The following is a 21,983-nucleotide window of genomic DNA, read 5'->3' as shown; positions in this document are numbered from 1 at the left end:
GCTCAACCTTACTTGGCTGCACGTCAAATGCTGGATAAATGTTAGCCCAACTTTAGATTGTTATATTTCAAACGTTGGTTCAGCTTTATATCACTGTATGTTAAATATGGAATCAAAATAACACTAAAAACACGAAAACTAGCATGAAGATTATTATTGTCTATGTTTAAAATTGAAGCAAAATGTATAATATGTTTAATACATGTATGTATTGCTTTGCATTGAATTTGCAAATCACTTTTTATTCCTTCTTTCGGCCGCCGTCTCTATCTGGAGCATCCAATCCTTGATAATATGATAAATTTCTTCAATACTTTCTTACAGTATTTTCCGTTGAAGTTGTTTATATACTTTGGTAATTTGACTGTGTTGTTATTGTCATTGATCTCATTATGCAAAAACAAGTGTTACATTTTAAATTTGACCGACCTAAACATGGACTGAAATATAATTATGCACATAACTTAAATGTTAAAAATCATTAATATTAGCAAAGTAGTGTAACTTGTACCTAAAACAGGACATTCTACTTGATTCTATTTTGATATGAACAATCGTATTGGTCTATTTTCTATTATTATCTAAATTTGTTAAGCGTCAGCTATTTACAGACTTTTAAACATGCCCGCTAAAATTATATACACTATATTACAATTGCATAAATCCCGATTCTGCTATCTAAATAATGAATCATCAAATCAGTTTGGGAGGCGTTAATAGTGCATATACCTGTATACATGTAAAAATGTATGTTAAATTTAATATAGCCCTGAGGTACATTAACCTACATGCTAGTTGGAAGAGGGTTATGCTGTGTCAGCATGCCAGGCAGTTGTTACTTTTATGTTAACTTAAATTTATAAGTTATAAATGTTATATGAACAATGTTCCACAAACATCTCACCATTGGATATAAACCAACGTTTCCTTTGACAACATCTTACCAATATTGTTATGCCGTTTTGGAGACAACGACGTTGGCCCAACATAAACATGTTACCTGGGATAAGGCTAAGATTCTTACCAGACACGCAAATAACTTCATTCTTTGTGCAGTATCGATCTTAACCAGGGCACATGCGATATTATTTCATAAAAAATACCAGATGCATTTAGATAGTATAACATACATCGTATATGATAGATAGGTTAATTCCTATATAGCTTAATTGATTTCTTTTGTCAGATATCATGGAATAATCCATGTCGTTTATACAATATCTCATATAGTTGAAATTTCGTTACTCCACGATATACAATGTATATCATACAGAATGAAAGAACGTTGCATTGAATAGGAGACTGAAATATCCTTAAGCCTCCGTTCTGACGGATTGTGAATATTGTTCTGATGATGTGTATGTCTAAGTTTTTTGTATGGTCGAGTATGAAGTATAAAAAGCTGTGTTATTCTTCATTACCTATTTATTTGCTCCTTTATTCTAAACAGGCTAGATATTCCGGATCAAGAGAGAGATCAGAGATAAAAAAAAACAACTAAAAAACAAAAAAAACATTATTGAAACATCTTATAAAACAATATAAAGTCAACAAGAAACGGTCCGAACCCTTCATCTCACCGTACCAGCTGGTTGCAGCATTGACATTAAAAGGGAACAAACTTTCCTTGAGACAAATACTATTTAATGAGGGATTTGTCACTAGAAGTGTTTACTGACAAGAATAAGTTACGTCACAGAACCTTTCTTTTTTACAGTAATGTAATGGTGGACTTATTCCCAAATAATAACATTAAATGTTGTACGAACACCCTAAACGATTAAGGATTATCAATGGCATAATTGAAGCATACATTTGTGTTATCTTTTGAGTACAGTTTGTAGCATATATATCATAAGATATGGAATATTTGATACACATTATGAAAGATATCTGATATCATTAAATGATATATAAAATACGTATTAAAATATCATATAAAGTTAATGGGATATGTTATACAGTAAATGCATCGATCGAATAATAAGATATATCGCTTGTTTTATTAGATAGATAATAAACATAAACAAGACAGACTTTGTGCATTGAAAGATGTTATGTCGGCTTTCCATAATCTGTTACCGGCCGAAGTCTCATTAGCTCTTGTTACTATTTGATATATTTAATTGAACCTCTACGTTCTGTGTAGTCATAAATAGTGGGAAACAAAAAATAAGGTTTGCATTTTGGTAAAGGGATTATAGTATCATGTTCAATTGTATCTGCTATGCATTACAACTGTAATGTTAATTGCACAAATTAATAATCCTACATCCAATATTTCTTATTTCCTTATTTTAGAAGAACAAAGAACTGATACCTTTTCATTGTTAAATACAAAGTGTATCTGTGTAAACCATCCAAAGATGGAATGATGATATCATTGAGATGTAAAGCTTCAAAATGACCAAAAAGGAGGTACATATGCATGCCTTTTTTACTGCACACGGAATATTTTAGTGACAAATTCAATCAATCATAAACTGTTTCTTGAGTAAATCATGGCCAGTCGCATACTTTCTAGCTAACTTGTTTCCTGTATTTATATTTCATTATAGTGCTGTGTCCAGGTACACGTTTTAATGACCTCAAATAACCAGCAAAAATTGCCCTCAGTATTATTACAAATTTGTGTTATTTATTTTCGTTGTAGTACACATTCAATAAAAATGGTTCTGCTCGATTTTGATTCATTGATTATTTTTGACTCGGCTGTACACAATACAAATTATAATAAACAAACGTAACACCAAGATTGCATCGTAAATTAAGTTACGTAAATTGTCAATAAAACATGAATTTTAATTTTTCGAAATTTAAATAAGAAAAAAAGATATTGATTTCCTTATGTTGATTTAACATCGAGTAGATTCCTGAGCTGATAAGATTTAGGCAGTGCACACAAGTGATATCAGAATTCGTAAATATAAAACACTTTAGTGTAAGCAGGCTGGAGTATAACACTTTTTATAGGATGGGTGTGTGTGTTCGTGCATTCTGTTATCTGACTAAGACGATAAACTGCATACTACGGTTGTCTTGCACCTCTGAAAACTTTATATAAATAGCATTTAAAGTAAACAGGCGCTTCAGCAAATTCACCAGTTGCATAACTAACAAAAGACCTCATATGTTACACCGAGAAAGCCTAGAGCAACATTATAAGGGTAGATGGAAAAATTATTTCGCAGGAACAGTTTCAATTTTGTTTTGTAATTCTTGTACATTTATTTAAACCACCGATATATCTCACATCTTTAACAAAATAGTCCTAATCATATCCAACAGCGGGAACACTATCAGTGAACAGTGAATAGATGTTTTCGTGATTAAGCTGCCTCGAAAACATTCAGTTCTTAATTTCATAAGTTGTCAGAAATAAACATGTCATGTTCAGTGATAAATGTCTTAAAAACTTTGAAAGTCAGTTATATTTACAGGGAAATTACAGAATGACGTAGCCGCTACATAGGGCGTTTTCGTTAGGATTAACAGCAGGGGTAGCTGGACTATTAATTCGGTATTTAAAGTTAGGTATAGACGCTACATGTAGACAGGGTAGGCGCTACAGAGGACACATATTTCAGATGTTACAGTACAGTGTAGCTGTATGATTTCTGACAAAGTAGTACTAGGGTATTATTGTTACCAAAAAGATTATTTCAGGAGTTATTTTGGGCTATAGCTGCTACGGTAAACACTTTCTTAAATGTTGCGGGTAGCCGGTAGAGAGGACAGTTACAGTGTACTTCAAAAGCTGATACAAACGATGACTACCTCATGTCTTATAATGGGGCATGGCCACAACAGAGAAACATTATTTCAGGCGTAACAGTAGAGAGTAGTCCCTTCGTAAAACGATTACTTCAGGAATACCAGCAAAAAGAAGCCACTTCAGCGATAGATTACATGTATTTCAAAAGTAAATGTAGAGTATAATTGCTACAGGTGACAATTACTTCAGGAGTACCAGTAGGGTTTAGTTGCTACAAGCGACAATTACGTTAGGAGAATAACATCAGGAGTAGCGGTATTAATGTGTTGTTTCCTGATATTTCAACATATTTTATTGGATTATACAAATCGGTTAGACACCAGGCTAGGCCCATATTAGTCTTCGTCAATAAAAGCAGAGCAATAGTAATTTGAAGTGAAGAGGTATAAGAAATATGTTTATAAATCAAGTCGACGTGATATAATGATTTTCATGATCAAAGGGAGGTAATAAGAAATACCATTTAGCGAAAAAAAGGAGGTAATACGGCTCTGGAATATCCTTTGACAAATTATGTTGATAATTTTTCAGAGTTAAAAAAGGTTTTCGTTCTCGGTTAGAAGCTATTGTTTAAAAACAGGATTGCCACACAATCTTAAATCCAGCCACACTAGAGTTCCGGGGATAAATGTTCGTAACTCTTCTTCCTGTAGCATCCATCCCAGTGTGCTAGATTCTGACTGAATGCCCCTGCATCAAAACAAACATTTTATATGATAAAAAAAACTTTGTGTATTGATACTTTTTAATGAAAAGATTGTTGTTGAATAAACTGGTTTTAAATTAAATCAATCAATCAATCAAACATTTTTAGAAATCAGCTGATTTTTAAGCAGCGTTGATCATGTTGATATCAATGTCATCTGTTAACGGGTAATTTCGATGAGTTAATACTAAAGTAAAAAGATGGTGCTGGTAATTGATATTTTGTTTCAGCTCTTGACTTTGCTGTTCATATTAACAGCATTTAAACAAGAAATGGTATGAAGTTTCGTCCCCTTTATTACCTCTGCACAATGGTGAATATATAAGATGATCATTATAACGGTCAAAATTTAAGTTACTTATTTCTAAGTTGCGTTACGTAATATTTTCTTTTCTATTACCTTAATTTTTAAAGATGTCCGTTGTACGAATTAGAGCCTGGTCTTGACAGGAGAGATATGTTTCTTAAAAACACCTAAAGATGGTACATTTAGAATTGTAGTACCTACGCAATTTAATTCACGTAGCGTGGTTGGGAAACAGCTGTTATAATAATTGTCTGATCTACATAATGGCGGATTGAATAACCGCTGTTTATGGAGATCATGTATAGCGTCTTCATTGTCATTTAAGTATCGAGAAACTATATCAATAAGGTATTGAGGTGCATTTTTATGTTAAATTTGGTACATTATAATACATGTAAGTTTTTATTATTATTATTACTTTTTTCGAAGACTTTATAAAGTTTCCAATCCAAGTTCTCTGTATGATATATTATTTGGAGTTCCTTTCCTTAGTCCAGTGATAATCCGTTTAGCTTCTACCTGTATTGATACAATCAGTTTTTTTACATATATTATTGCAATTATCCTTAACTACAGCTGAATATTCTAGTATTTGGCTGCTTATAAATGCTACGTACATAGTTATGAATGTTTTTTTTTCTATTTAATTTATATTTCAAACTTTTAAGAAGGTTCAATCGTTTTTCGGATTTTTCATAAATATTTTGTATATGCTCAAACTAAAAATCATTTGAATTATAAGTTAGATCTAATTGCTTATAAGCATGTGTAAAATATATTGGAGTGTCAAGGAAATATCACAGGCGCTTGCATGGAAAATGTGAATTTGAACAGTTTTTCATATTGTAACCTAGTGTTAATATTACATAATGCATACGTACCGGTGTGTTGTACTCGTCAGTGACAAAATTCACTGTACTGTGTGTAATGAGTATGTTCCGTTTCAAAAATGTCAATGGTATGTCTGTATCTTTTTATGTCTTGGACTGAACATCTGTCCAATCGACGGGTGAACCGACATTTCACGCAATCTTCCCGCCACTGATAGCATAGTATATAATGACATGCGGCCCTAGGCCGGCGCCCGATATTACATATATCCGACGCCTTGTGGGAGACTTCCGTATACATATATGTACTTGCTGTAAAGCATTATACATGTTCAATTACCAGTTACCAATTACAATGAAGACAGCAGTTCCCGGTTTTCCGTCCATCGGAACAATAAATTATGTGAACATTTAAAGTCTGTTCCAGAAAACTCATTCTCGTCTCGCCGAAGTCCACCATCCTCGGTAACCAAAGGATCCATCTCCTACTCGCAGAACAAAGGCGCCAGTTTTAGACATCCTTACCTTCAGATATACTCAAGAGTCAAACCCGCCACAAGTATGATACGGTGGGGGATTTTGATGAGTAATTAAGGGAGAAGGAAATTGAGATTAATAACAAGTCAGCAGTTTCTAGTACTTCCAAGAAAGCTCAGCAACATGCTATTTTAGGGGAACCTACTGAGGACAGGTGTATGGATGAACTTGAGAAGAGGTTGAAAAGGGATTTGATCTTCTTGAGAAGAAGATGGATACTATTATGAGTAAGTTAGAGGGACAAAGTTTTCCCAAAGGTAACTCAGGTCAGGTTATAAGTAAGGATGTAGCGATCATAGGGGTCAGAGAGGATATGGAATAGGTCATGGTCAGAACAATCAGAAGAAAGGTCAAACGAATGATCAAGGTCAGGCTTAAGTCCAAAGTCAAGGTAATAAAGCTGATGTGGTAGACCAAAACGCCTAGAGGTCTCTGCCGGTGGCAAACCAGAGACCTGTGGGGAAGGAAAAGGCCAAAAAATGATCAGTCGTATGGTTGATGTTGATAATAAGAGTGTGCTATATATTAACGGGTCTGAAATGAAAGTGGACACTGGATCAATAGTGGCGACAATATCAGAGGCAGGTTATCACGCCTTAGCTGGTCAACCAGAATTGTTAGACTTTGCTAGACTTGGACTTGAAGTCTCTGTTACTGATTAGATTAGGATATATTGGTTATATTCTTGTCAGAGACGGAGTTAGTTGCTCCAGTGCTAATAGTGCAAAATACTCCGAACAATGGGCATTGTCTAGTGATAGTTGGTACGAATGTACGACAGTGTTATTTAGATTTGGTATTTTTTGATGATATCCTATCAGTGGAATAATGGCCGGAGTCTTGAAATGTGAAAGAGCTTGGAGAGATTTTAGGCTTTTATGTTATTATAGGAGGTTTGTGCAGGACTATGCAAAGATAGTGGAACCTCTTTAAAGGTTATTATAGTGGCATAGTACTAACAAGTGTAAGGCTGAAGCAGAAAAGCCTGAAAAGGTTAAGCCCTGGTTGTTGGGCGACTCACAAAGGGGTGCCTTTCAGACAATAAAGGAAATGTTATCCAGCCCTCCCATCTTGGGCTATGAGTTTTTGGCTCTGAACTGTGCGGTGACGGATAAATTCAACGACTACTTGTACCGGGACACTTTCCAATGATTCACTGATAACAACCCACTAACATATGTGTTAACTACAGCTAAGCTTGATGCTTCTGACCATAAATTGGTAGCTGCACTTGCCAAGTATGATTTCACAATCCAGAACAAGTAGAAAGAATGCGGATGCAGATGATCTATCACGTCAGTCTCAGCTTTTTACAGATGCTGTAAAAGTTATATGTCTATTAGCCAACATTGACTGGCAGGCTGAGCAGGTATCAGCACCTATGACCCAACCCTTGTACCTCGGAGAACCAGTTGTTACATCAAAACTAGGGTACGCTTACCACCTCTCCAAGGAGATCTTGCCGTGACAGGAGACCTCCAGAGAGATTAGGCAGTGGGTATTTCACCAAGATATAAGGCTGAGGGGTGAGCTTTTCGTGTAAAGTATAAGTACCGTATTATCATATCTGTCGTCCCACTCATAATATGCTGAAAGGTAAGCAGGGGAAGCAACTCGACCAAGGGACAGAACCAAAAGCCTTCCTTAGAGGGGCGAACGCTCAACTAAAGGCCACAATTGATGGTTTGTCAAGGGAGACGCTAGGAAGAAGAAAGTGGTTAAGAAAGTAGAGAAAAGATAAGATCCATATTTAGTCGCCTCTTACGATGATTCATTTGGAGCAGCAGGGTACAATTCTTACGCAATGCCTGCAGGGCAAAATAGTTAATGAAGTTTGTTTAGCGTTAAACCTAATAATATAGACATGACTTCAAATAAAATATCCTTTAGTTGTTTTATTGTAAATTATTATAAATCCTGCATTTGTAATGCAAAATAAAGATACAATTTATAGAGGTATATTCATATAAACTTTAAATCCAGCATTCATTAACATTGCCACAAAACTATACAATTACGATCCTACGCATCATAATTCTTACATAAAATATGGAAATGATCACATTGATATATTGCATTTACCTTAACAAAATGTACTTTGATTCCATTGATCATGCCAAGAATACCTTTAGCTAATGTATTTTTTTAGAAGTAATGTGATTATTATGTCTGATGTTATTATAATACACAAGATTATGTTTATTATGCTTAATAGTATATGATAATATCAGATGTTTGTTATTATGCCTTCATATATTGTTTACATCCGATATCAAGGTATACTTCCTTAATGATGGTACAGAACCAAACGTACGACGGTATAATTGTTCAGTCATCAGCAAACATTTTCAAATGGATAGCCTATAGAACAACGCTAAACAAGGCAGACACTCTAATAAATCTGCTTTGACGTTATTGAAATAATGAAAATATATCTCATAAATCATGCAAATATGTATGCTTAGTGTGTGGCTCACAAATGATACTGTAAATAACTGTTTCACTTCAAGTACATCCATGATGCGTTTTTATACAATCGTATTTTAATATGCACTAGAATGGTATGCTGACATCAGACCACGTGTTCTCTGATAGTTCCAAAGGGATAACTATTATGTAATCAGTAACTAGGTCTTGTGATGAAATATATGTATATAGATGGGTTTGTGATGAAAAATGTCATCATTTATTTCACTAATTCTAGAAACATCAGGACATAAAAAGGGATTTTGAATATTCGTTACAAGAAAATAAAAACTTTTCACAAGGAAGAAGGTATGGATACGTAAGCAAGAGCATTTTCCGTGTAGCGATGGTATGTATCAAAGTAAAAGTGATGTTCATTAAAACGTAAATAAAAATCCTATCTTACTTTATCATGTTTATCGGATAAGATATTGACATTCAAAATCAAGACACTAAAATACAGCTCATGTTTTGACATGCACTTTGCAGCTGACTTTAAGGATATAGATTTTGTGTTTGGCCTGCATTCCCTTTTTTAGGTTTAACTGACACAAGATACAAAGTCCATTAAGAGGAGTCTGGTTAATAAGTGTTACAATATGTGTGAAAAAGGCAAAATATCCGTGAAACCAAACAAAGCTATATATTTATAGAGTACAGTCTGATAACAATCTCTACATATATACTTACTATCACAAATAACATTTTTCCTAAACTAGGGTGTGAAAATGGCTATTGAAGTATAATTGGCAATGGAACCTGTTTTCGCATTAACACATATAGATCAAAGCCACGTTAACGTATATATATATCTAATCTATGATAAGTCTACATATAACTCGACTCTGTATGTATCATATGATTACGAAGTGGTTTACTACTCCATTTCCTCCATAAACAAAATTTAACCAACGAATTTTTATAAAAAGATTAAAGGAAATATTTTCACTAATATTTTCCCTTTTCTCCCACTATTTAACAATGGTATCATAAACGTTACGTGTAGTGTTAATTTTTGATGAATCTAAACTGTCATAGTTGTCCTCATGATCGGGTATATCTGCAAAGAGATATGTATCTGTCGGTCAAGTGTTATATTTTAATACAGATAATTCATGCTTTAAATAAACACTAAATCCTCTATTATGTGTACAATAATATGAGTATCAGGTTTTCTTTCGGAATAAAACAATAAATGCTATTTTAAACGTTGGTTGACCTCATTGCATTTTTTTCATCAAACAATTACACATACAGTGTACATTCAGTATATACTTACGGTATGTTTGTAGTTCATTGGAAGTTGTTTGAGTCCTGGAATTTCTGAAACGCATTCTGAAAAAAAAATATTGTTTTCAGTTTCGCTCTCGGTAAATTGATGTCCGAGCGCGATAATAGCGATATGTTCATGATTTTTTGATAATAATCAGGTCCTGATTCCTATGTTTACGACTGCGTATTTTACACATTATTCAATATGAGAAGCCATTTATTCCATCAGATAAATTTATGTGTACAAAATATGTTTTTATAAGTAGGGTTAGAAAGTAATAGCAATGGTATGGTCCAAGATAGATAATTGATTCTAACAAACAGATGTTCGCAGGTAAATTGTAATTCTTTCGGGGAAATCCGCCCCTTTATCAAATCACAAGTAACTTGCATACGTTCATATACACACATAGAGCACGAAAAAGTGACATAAGGTAAGTAGATAAACAACGTACATGTACAATATTTCTATGTTTGTGTGAAAGATCTCTTCGGTCTGTATTTGAATCACTGAAGGAAATTAATTCGAAAATATCTAAGGTACTGTAAAGATTGTATAAATGAATACCCTAATAAATTGTGTTAAAAGTTTATCTCCGCAGTTTGTTCATGTCATCTCACAAAACTCGACAACAATTGCGGGCAGCCGATTGCAATAACAATATTAAAATGTCATGTTCCTGAGTAACAAAGTATCATTTAACGTAAATCGAATAATTGCTTAAGTAATTCAAAGACATTTTAGTGCTGTAAAATAATCATGATCATTTCAAAGTGCATGCTAGTACATACATTGTAATACCTATTCCAAATTCCTTATTATATAATGAGTACAACACACACGCGTCATGGTTTAGATACACTTACCTTAGACAGTGGACGATTACTCCTATATTAATGCTGACGGAAATAGATAGGAAGGTCCCCAACACGGCGTATCCAGTAATGTATTGTTGACAATTTGACATCTATAGGAAAAATATATTTCTAGAGTATAAGTCAACATCAAATGTCTGCAAGAATGATATATGTCCAAATCGATTGCCTGGGCATATATATATGAATACTTACCTCTTCAAAATGTGACCAGTTTCCTTTGATTAAAACCGGCCCCTGTTCTGCAAATAATGAAAGAAACAAAAGACATTGAAGAACACTTTCAACAAATTTCAATCAAGGATCTTACACAGATCCCATGTACACAAAATTAATTTAGATATTTACCCTTGATCTTCTTCTAGAAGTAACATTTGATATATAGTTTGTGACAGAACCTGAAGACAGTTTTCATAGATGATTTGCAAGAAAATTGTATACCTTAAAATAACGCCATAGATCCATATCACTGGTTTGATAAATAGCTACATCTTTAGTGAAGATATCTAACTAACACACCTACCTTTTTTCGGTCGAGAAATTTGCTTTTTTGCACCTTGTAAACATATTTAAAAGGCCGGGATGGGGTATAAAAGGGAAATTGAGGGATATGCAAAAGTTTGGCTGCCTTCACTTCAGGGAAGGATTTTCTATAAATTCGTGTTTTTCAATAAAGCTGATGTTACTAATTTTGATGGGGATGAATATATTCTTGTAAGGAATCTGAATGTGGTAATTGGTTTCTTTTTTAATATCTAATTTAGTTTTAATATATTTTTTTTCTATCAATACTAACCAGCGCAGAAGCCTGTGATATACATATTAATTCTACATCAATAAATGCTAAGATTAATATTGAACGATATGTTTTGTTTTGTTTTTCACAGCTAGGTACTGTGAACATACTTTCTATTAACAGATATCATGATAGGGTATCAGGTTGCATAATACTGTACAGATCTTCGACCCTCCTCATACCAGCCACGTTTGGGCTGCTGACCTGTCACATAAATTTTCCTGTAGAGATTATATAGGCAGTGGTTTGACTGGACAACCAAAGACACTGAATCTCGGTTTTTAAACGTTGCACACATGTATATACGGTCTTACTGTACTATGAGGAACGTACGCAGTGCGCCAGCTCTAATAGGTGTCATTTTAACTGTTGTTCCTCGATCTCTAATAATGTCTGTGACTAAAATTTCTTTTCAATACAAGTAGTAAATATGAACGTATTTTGAACATGCAGATACTCAAAATGTCCACCACGATAACGTACAAATACATTAACATCATTTGGACGACGACAGCTATAGAAATAACAATAATTATATATGGTACAAGAAAATAATTTTAGGTTGTAATCCTATAATACTGTGATACATCATAACATTTGTAGCAATCGTTCAAAACAGATCATTAGTTGGTGATCAGTTATTGATTTTCTTCAGTTATCGAGTTTTGATTGATGATGAACTTTAATCGGTTATTCGGTTACTAATTGATCGAGGATCGGTTGATTGTTAAATTTGGAACTTTAGCTGAGAAAGTCGTAAGGGCTGCACTATAAAAGATCGTTTACAGTTGCAACGTTGGTTATACCAGATCTGCGTACGCAAGTTATGCACATTAGTCATGCTAGTTCGCACATATTAAATTTATCTTCAGGATTCTGAAGGCAATAATTTGTTAACCGTAAAGGTTACCTGGATGTCGTCAGATCCTCTTTGAAATGGAGTGATAATAAGGATCTGAATTAGATTGTGTCATCACATTAATGAATAGCACTCACGACAAGATCTCAACAGCGATATTTTCAGTAAATTACAGATTGTGTGTTTTAATCGGAAAGGAATTTCATACCACTTTCCTGACTATGTATAATATCATATATAATCGCTCATGTTACATAGATAACATCCCTAGGTGACTAATTCAATTTAATGGGGTCGACAACCTAAGGGCCCGGAGGGCAGTGCCAAAAGGTGTGCTTTTAGTATTATACTTACAAAATATGGGTCTAGATGCACAAATGATATGCAACTTTTGATTTAAACCATTTAAAATGTAATTTCTTAAATAACCAGGTGAGTGATACAGGTCATCTGGGCCTCTTGTACAATCATGATATGTTGGCAGCGGGCACATTATTAATTCTCACGCCCTATATAGCTACATGTACCTATAGGGGAGGAAAATGAGTATAGAAACAACGACAAGCCCTCGTTGTGCATTAAAATAAAATTGTTTGACGGCTTGTCGATTTCAGCGTTCAGACAAACAAACTATAATTACCAAATGCAAGAAAATTGACAACAATGAATTGAATACTAATACCATGCCCAGAGAACTACGTGGCCCTTGGCCTCTTGTTTGGTCATTTGTTATATATCAAATATATACAGATCAATATTTAATCGTCAAAATGTCCCTCTTATCGAAGAATATATGCACTGGCTACAAATAGACCGATTTGCATATTAATTACTCAACAACAATTTATGTACAACTTTACATTATAATGGTACTCTCAAAGCGAATGAATGCAACCATGGAGGTGACTCTTGGTTTTTCATGCTTTTCGCTGGAAACAAATCTTCACGCATTTCAAAAGAAAAGTACAGACTACATAAATATGACATTTCGAGGATTCTAAATACAAAACACCGTGTTTGAGTAACCATAGTTGTTTTCTCTTTATTTTATTTTTATAAAAACAAATATATAACTTTCTAATTACTGTTTCAAGCTTACAAAATCAGATAATGCATTTGTTCAAAAAGAAAAAATGTCAGCTTAATTATTAGTTCACATAGGTTATAACATATTGATGAATATTTACCAAGGTTTCATGAAATAATTTCATATGTTGAATAATTAAAGATTTCAGTAAATTATTTTCTCCAAAAGTACGAGCATGCAAAAATCGGCTATTCGAGGCGTAGACTTTAAATGACACTACTTAAACGAAGTGGTAGGTTAATATTTCGGAAACTTTCCTAAAATATGTATAAATTTCAGCCAAACGTCTTTGTATGCAATGGCCGAAGCAGACAATAATCAGTTTATTACATAATCCCGGGCAGTGGGTACAGGGCAAATTCTCATTCCTTTTATCGTTTGAGCAGTGAGTAAACATTTTAACGGCAGATTTATCCTTTCAAATTAGATTCATTCTGACAGAAATCCATAGCGAACGTGTTACTGTTTTAAGAAAACGGCCTTTTAATCGAATTTAGTAAAGCTATCACATGAACAACATTTTAGTTAACTTTGAAGCCAGTATGTATGATGTCCTCAGATATGTTGTGTAGATCAAAACAAATTAGCATACCGACGTGAAAACGAAACCGTAATTTCGTTTCAAAATCGATTCAAAGGTGGCAAAGCACAAAACCCGGTAAAAACGAGATAACAAACGTGTGCTACTAAAAAGTTCATTTTTTAAAAACTATTCCACGGTCAAACACATTAGATATATACACTCTTTTCTTATTTGGCCCCTAGCCTCCAGTTATATCTTACTATCATTCATGTAACATTGATTTCTCTTCGGACATAACTCCCAGGTCCAACAGATTAACTCTTCCATGCCTTCTTAAACACATTTTGTTGCTTATTTTCCATATTGTTTTCAGCCCGTATCTCCCGACATATGACAAATGATTATTGAGAATGACAATAAACAACAGTGCCATTTCCTATGAGAGGAACGCAATTTATCGAGGATATCTTAATTTCATTGAAGATGTCCAGACAAATTTAAGGGCAAATTTTGAAAAAAATTCTCATTAAAAAAGTTTGATCATAAGTGCCTTTTCTCTGTTATATAGTGCCTTCAACACTACCAGTGCAAAGTTTAAAAGCCTCTAATAGAGGCTTAACAATATGCAAAGTTTCGGTAACTCAAAAATCGTTTCTTAGATATCCTCCTTTATTGACAGTATAATCCGGTCTTTGTATCTAAGGAAGTGCCTTCATTTTAGTTATTACTTCACATGGAGACCTCCGCGAGTTGTCAACCAATAATACTTTGTGTATGCGCAAAGTGACACATCAAACTATCTGTTGCTACCATCCCCATCAATGGTTTTTGAAAATTTCAAAAAAAAAATATATTTTTGTTAACAATACTTCTGTATATTATTCTGCCAATTGAAATTATTCCATCCGATTAGATTACAATTATCCACAATGATAGACAATTTAAAGTTAGCAGCTTAACATGGTATTTGCTCTCATCGCAACCAGCATTGTTGAACATCAAAGCCGTCACATTACATATCGTAAGTTGAAATAGAATACCTTCCAATAAACTTGTTCGATGACCTTTATTAACCTGCATCTTACATACTAAAAGTTCGCCTAGCAACCACGTTCATTATCACTTTAATTTTAAAACAATACATTTTCCCACATTTATTAGCATTTAATTTTTTAGGTTGTACACATTATCCTTTTGAAACAGGTTACATGAACGCATACTAAAGCAATCTTGACTTACTGAAGAAGTTCAGGGTTGAAAAAAGAGTTTATATGTCCCAGTTAATTTGTTATTCAAGGTTTTCTTCTAATTGTAACGATTTCAGTTACATATGTTTACTAATGACGGTGAAGTTACCAAAGTTTTCGAGAGATGCAGGTTGATGGGGACCATAGAAATGTTTTGTGGTCGACATCATGATATTATTAGGACATTCAATTATTGTTGTTTTTCCTGATACTTGTTGATATGGACAGCGGTTCCATTGTCACGACCACAATTCTCATTTGAGATTTTGACTTAGGTCTGACCTAGATTGGTATGACGGTTGTCGTCGATGAAGCAGAATACGCCTACTTGTACGCTCTCCTTGTACCTTGTTTTCTTTTTTTTCAGGAATCTCCGTGCAAATTAAACTTGTTCTCCCGTTAAATCGATTTATGGTTTAGATATATATAAGCGTGTAATGGACATAACGTTAACAACGAAGACGACGATGTCTACGAAGATGTTGACAACACAACTCGGCAAAGACGGCTACTAGTACAACATCAAATAAACATAGATGATTAAGAGCTTGTCGAGTAAGGCCTGGTGTACAAGAAATTTCACTGATAAATCTGGATATTTACCTCAGTTGAATATACATTGATTAAAACGTTTTCTCAAATTGATTGAGATGTCTGATGGACTTAGCCATGGTATATAACAGTATAATATGTATGACTTCTATATTCAATACATCAATATGATTATGAATTATAATTCATCAGTTTGATATTGTTTTCTGAAAAAAAAAATAAAGGTAATACTGGTTTAAGAGTTTGTATCAATATGGGAAAATGTAAAACAATTGTATTATCTAAATTTTGGTCGAATCATTGTTATATCGATAACAGAAAAATGTGATGTCGATATATTATCGTTGTATGTATTAACGAGCACATCAAAAGAAAAATAAAGTGTAATTTGAAGGAGATAATTTTAAAAAGAACCTTCATTTGTCAGAAGCTTACTCTGACCAACCCGTTTCATATCCAACGTCCAAGCCTATACACTCTCTGTCATAAAACTGCAACCACGATTTAATAACTATCTAATTAACACAAACAAATCAAGTAGATACAACGATAATAATGTCCTTTCAATGATTGTTTAAAATAACTCCCGAGACTTTTTCTTTACATTGACGAATCAGTCGTGAGGGTTAAGTGGCTACGTCGGTGAGTCCACGTAAATGTATAACGAGTGAAACATATCCTGCTTGCGGAAATGCTGTATCTGTATTTATTTCTCTTTGTATCCTCTCTCTCCCTCTCTTATACCTACAATATACGCATACATGGTACTGTCGACTTTAAATTAGGGCATCCAGGAAAAAAAGTCAACGAAATATTCTGGTAGAGTTCGATCGAATGCCTTCGGGATGCAGTTAATCAAATTCAAAAGATACAATAAGAAGCTCTAGATCTTGAACTTAGAGTATTTAGATGGTGGTAATAGCAGTTGTTGAACTTTGGGTGTAGTATAAAAATATACAACAGCCTTTTTCTTGATTTAGATCGGTCATAATTAATATATGTTGCCGTTATGGCATCAATAAACGATGAATAAGACATCTCTAATCTTAGTCATCACTTCACTACATCTATTTTTCCGTTCATCCCCCTATAGTACATATCCGACTCCTCCTCACTGTCACGATTGCGGCTGATACTTAAGAAACGCAAAATAATTATATAAATCCTTGAACTACATAGAACAGTAATGGAGCTGAATCGAGGAGATAGTAACTCGCGCGATAATCCTCATAACATGTGAAACAAAATAAAATTCTGCATTTTATTTTATTTATTTATTTTTTTATGTTATAGATAGCAGAAAAGGGTCATTAAGGTCATATTGAGATGGAATACACGGATATGAAATAATACGCAATTTAAGGAACATGCGCTATTCATTGGTGCCTTTTAGGTTGAAGGACATGTTATTCCATTAGATTTAAGCTAAGAAGTAAACAATATATAAGAATAGAACAAATCCTATACTCTTTTCTATATTCTTATACATATAAGTTTCAAAACATATTTTATTTCCCCCAGCAAAAATTAAGGCTGTCAGGAGTGGGGACCCCAGGAGTCCGCCTCAAGCACAAAGGGTGTCCTCACCCAGGAGGGCTCATTTTCAACACTGATTCTAAAAATGATATTTATCTTTGATTTAGTATCAGACTTTATATTAACTTATGATAACTATTTTTACTATATGATATGTAATCAACAGCCTAAAAAACTCAACATTTCACTTTTAGCACCTTAACATCTAGATTTTGATATTTTTTTCCTATAACCTATTGTAGCTAAAATGTGTGTGTTTCGCTGTCAGATGGATACCTTTCACTTACTTAGTTCTCACTGACAAGGCGTTTCGCTACCTGTTCCTTGTTTTACGTATCAATAATACCAATGTCGCTGTGTCTAGCAATCTAGCAATATTTGCTTGTTTTGCGAAGCGTTTAATGGACCAATAGCACGAGGTTCACTTCAACCATGCATGCAAACAACAATCCATCCTTTTACTTACGTTAACCAATGTACATTTTCCGCCAACATATTGCATATTTCCGTTGCCACGGAATGGCATAAGTGCGTCACTTTATAACATTGGCCAACTTATTGTAGCTGTGTGAACAGTAGTGAAACAAATATTCCCGTCGTCAAGGCAGAACATATCGTTCCAAAAACTTCACCACCAATACAAATTGAACACGCATTGTTAATATATTGTAATTTGTTTATTCGAGCTATAAAGCTCGATGGCGAAAAAAAAACAAGATTCATTCCCTGATCTCACCACAGGTGCTGCAAACTATTGCATTTAAGTTCACATCTATAAGGCTTAGTCATATTAACAAACTGTTGAACGTATTACAAATTATTAGGGTCTGAAAAGATATTGAAAAACCCGTGTCTGAAATCGGAAATAGGATGGCAAAACCCACAGGTCATTCAACACCAATTTTAAAACAATGTCTCTGCTCTTTCCATTCCCTTCCAGTCCATATCTTAGGAAATATGACAAATGTTAACTGAGACCCATTACCAACAACAATGACGATTTTTCAACATTTGACCGGATCTTAAGCTTTGATCGGATATCTTGAACGGATATCAAAAACTTATATTGTTCTTTTTGTAAGAAGTTGTATCTATTTGATTTTGTTAAACAGTTATCTGTATGTAATGCTAGGAACTAAAACCACGTTATCCTATATGATTATTATTATTAAGAATGGATAGAAAATAAATGGAAGAACACAATTTTTGAAGTGAAACTATAAACCCTTTGAAAGAGAGGTGCGGAATAATCTACAAAGAAATGAATGCGTTCGTTTAAAGGAGCAATGTTTGTTTTATTTTGAATTTAGATTAGCTTCATTGTAACAAAAATACAAATGGAGCATGCATTCGTTAAAGAAACTTCATAAGCCGTAAAAATATGTTTAAAAAATCAACAAAGCAATAAGTCGGCAATTACGATGATGAAATGATATTTCAATACTATTAATTTTATATATTATAATGATTTTGATCACGAACCCAATTTTCAACATCGCCCAATATCTTGTGACATATTCTTGAAATTCTGCGTTAGGTATACCGTTACCTTGGCTACAAGAGTTTCCCATCCATCCTTCCGTACATCCGGGTATAATACATATCCCACTCCTCCTGTCACAGTCAGAGTTAGCACACCGACAGGTCTGGTTACAGTCTCGCCCGAACGTGTGATTGGTACACTCTATATTAAATCAAACGTAGGAATGTTTTAAGAATATGTTGAAGTAAATCAAGCTCAAAATGTGGTATTTGTAAAGGATGTGTTTGATGGTATTTCATTGTATTGTTTACAGCGGTTGTATATAGCGGTTATGATTCAAACTAGATTTTGTGTATTTATACGGATACGTTTGATAGTTCAAGGATTGCATAGGTGGTGTGATTTGTGCGACTTCCGAAAAACTATTATTAAGATTTGTTTTATAAAGGTTTGCTGGTTTCGAACATGTTATAAGAAACCAAAGGAAAGGTATGATTTATCGAACATTCGATATCAGATACAAATGAGATATAGTTATTTTTTGTTTTATTTAGAATTACGGTTCTGTTGACACTTTGGCATTCTCATCATCCTGTGCCGTGTATTTGTTTTCAAACAAAACCATAATATTCCATAATTGTCTATTCTAGTCTACAATACAGCCGTGCCCGGTCATCTTGTGCAGACTGTCATTTTGCCCATCAACCAATCGGTTCACTTCCAGTTGATAGATACCGCCTGTTCCAATAGCTTTTAATCTCTCCTTCCTATAAAACAGCGCTGATTGCCGCCATCGCCACACAAATCAATGCAAGTAAGTATAGTTTATCTTATATATGATCAGTTGTCTAATTTAATGCCGAGAAGTAGTAAAAACAGTGTATAGATAAATAACACGTGTTGTCAATGTTTACAATCTGCTGATATATATTCATATACTAGTTTGTCTTGTTTCCATCGACAATTGTGTGTGATTCGATGCCATCAAACCTTAAACATAACATGACTAGATCCCACCAAGTTTGATTTACGATTTATAACTTCATTTACCCTACCTTCAATACATCCGATGCCAATTGGATAAGCAAAACAGGTTTTGTCGAGAAAGGAGCACGGTTGCAGATGACTTCTGACGAAGGAAGGCAACTTTTTGACTCGTGCCCTGACCGGGCCTCGAACTCACGATCTACGGCACCCAATCGCCGAGTCAGAAATACCCGCAGCTTATACCGTTGCGCCACATCGGCGTTCTTAAAAAAGAACGTTTCAATGGTGCAGTGATGGTCGGCCCGATACCCTGACATACGATGGCCGATAGCGGCCGACAAAACACTCCTATAAGTAAAAAGTGTTCTGTCTGACATTTTGTCAATTCACTAGGAGACAGTTTACACATTTTGTAAAAAAAGTGAACTGTCATGACACTTTGTCAATTCATGCGGGCAGTTTAAATTTTTTACTTTCACAAAATAAACATCTGGGGGAGGAGAGGAGGTAGTTACAGTTAAGGTGGGCTGAGTGGGGGTATAGGATTTTATTACGAGACTCCAGAGCTGAGAACAATGCCTTATGTGCGATAAGTGATAAAGGCAAATGTACACACACATGTGGGTTAATGTTGCGTCCCGTTTTGTTGCTCATTAGTGTATTCATGTAAAATATACATTGTTGTACATTGTTGCAACTTGTACATTCCAATGACGTCACATTGTTTACAGATCCCGCGTTGTGTCTGCACTGCCTGACACGAAGGCTTCATTCTTTGTTTTTTAATGTTTTTGTTAGTTTTCTGATAATTCAATTGATTAGGTATGATTAAACAACCCCAATCAATATGAGGTGTGATTGTAATTTTAAGTTTAAACCGCATGTTGCGAAAAATACTTCAACTTTCACTTTGTCAGTGCATTCGTGATCGCAGCTTCGATCGGCTGTCATGGCAACGACGAGGACGATGGTTTCATCACAGTGACGAATTTACAAACTTGCATGTGTACAGACGAAAACTTCTAACTATACCTTATGCCTTTGGAAATCATCTGTAAATAATTAATTGAATTAATTACGATCCATTGCATTCGTTTATTAACGTCTGTTCGTTTCTATATGCCAGATTTCGATACTTAAAACACTGAAGAGTTCCAATATTGGAGAATGAACATTAACAATTGCTCTATAAATCGTCCTAGAGCACCCGACTACCCTAAATCAATACTTATGAAACAGGTACGAGCGTGAAGGTAATTGTATGAGAGCAACAAAAAGTGCTGTACATTCTTACGAAAATGACAAACATCGTCAAAATTACTTAAAAAGTAGTCAATTAATCGGCATTTCTTCAATTAACACCAGTTTATAACGCCGTTATGTAACCATACTTGAAATAATTGATATCGACTCCTGCTCTGTAAGTTATTAAAGAAACAAAATACATTGAAGTACATTTTGCACATTCAACACATTTCAAAAACGGATCTTCCATAGATCACATTGATATTTCTATTTCCGAATTTATATTTCAATGCGGTGTCTTGTAAAATCCTTGAATTATCATCAAACAGAAAATCCATAACGTGTACACGGTAACAATCCATTCCAACATAGTTGCTTTATATCAGCAAGTTCACTGTTATGCTGAAATAATATTGTATGTTGTGCTTTTTAAGCAGTTGACATTAAAAATTGACCCCAGAGTCAGCCCCTAGCACAATGGGTGTCCTCACACGGGAGGGTTCTCTTTCAACACTTTCATCCAAAATTAAATAATTATATTATATATAATAGCAGAATTTATATTAGTTATTGACAATATTTTTTATTATTTTTTAAGAAATATTGTCTTTACATCAACAGACTGAAACATCAACTTTCTACTTTCGTACATCCCAATCAAGGTTTTTTAGAGGCAAAATATCTTGGTTTTGTTTTTTAAGGTTATAAAATCAGTTGTGGTTTTTTTGGCTCATTAAAACCTAAAGTGAAAGTGTGTGTTTTGTAGTCAGAATGAGATGGGTAGCTCTCCAACAATTAATCCTCGCTGACAAGTCGTATTGGTACCTGTTCCATGTTATAAGTACCAACACGCTTCACGTTATACCTGTCAATACACTACAGCTTTTAATGGTGCTGGA

The 21,983-nt window shown here is 34.2% G+C and overlaps 1 long non-coding RNA gene across 1 annotated transcript; it reads right to left on the bottom strand.

Moving 5' to 3' along the window:
- Positions 1-8,117: 8,117 nt before the first annotated feature.
- On the bottom strand, positions 8,118-11,003 carry LOC117325548. The gene is made up of 4 exons (XR_004532284.1): positions 10,965-11,003; positions 10,761-10,861; positions 9,901-9,956; positions 8,118-9,681 (listed from the first exon to the last, which is right to left on the bottom strand). It is a non-coding gene; the product is annotated as an uncharacterized LOC117325548 (long non-coding RNA).
- Positions 11,004-21,983: the final 10,980 nt, after the last annotated feature.

Source organism: Pecten maximus, chromosome 4, assembly GCF_902652985.1.
Source record: "Pecten maximus chromosome 4, xPecMax1.1, whole genome shotgun sequence".
NCBI lineage: Eukaryota > Metazoa > Mollusca > Bivalvia > Pectinida > Pectinidae > Pecten > Pecten maximus.
This window is presented reverse-complemented; position numbering and strand designations above follow the sequence as displayed.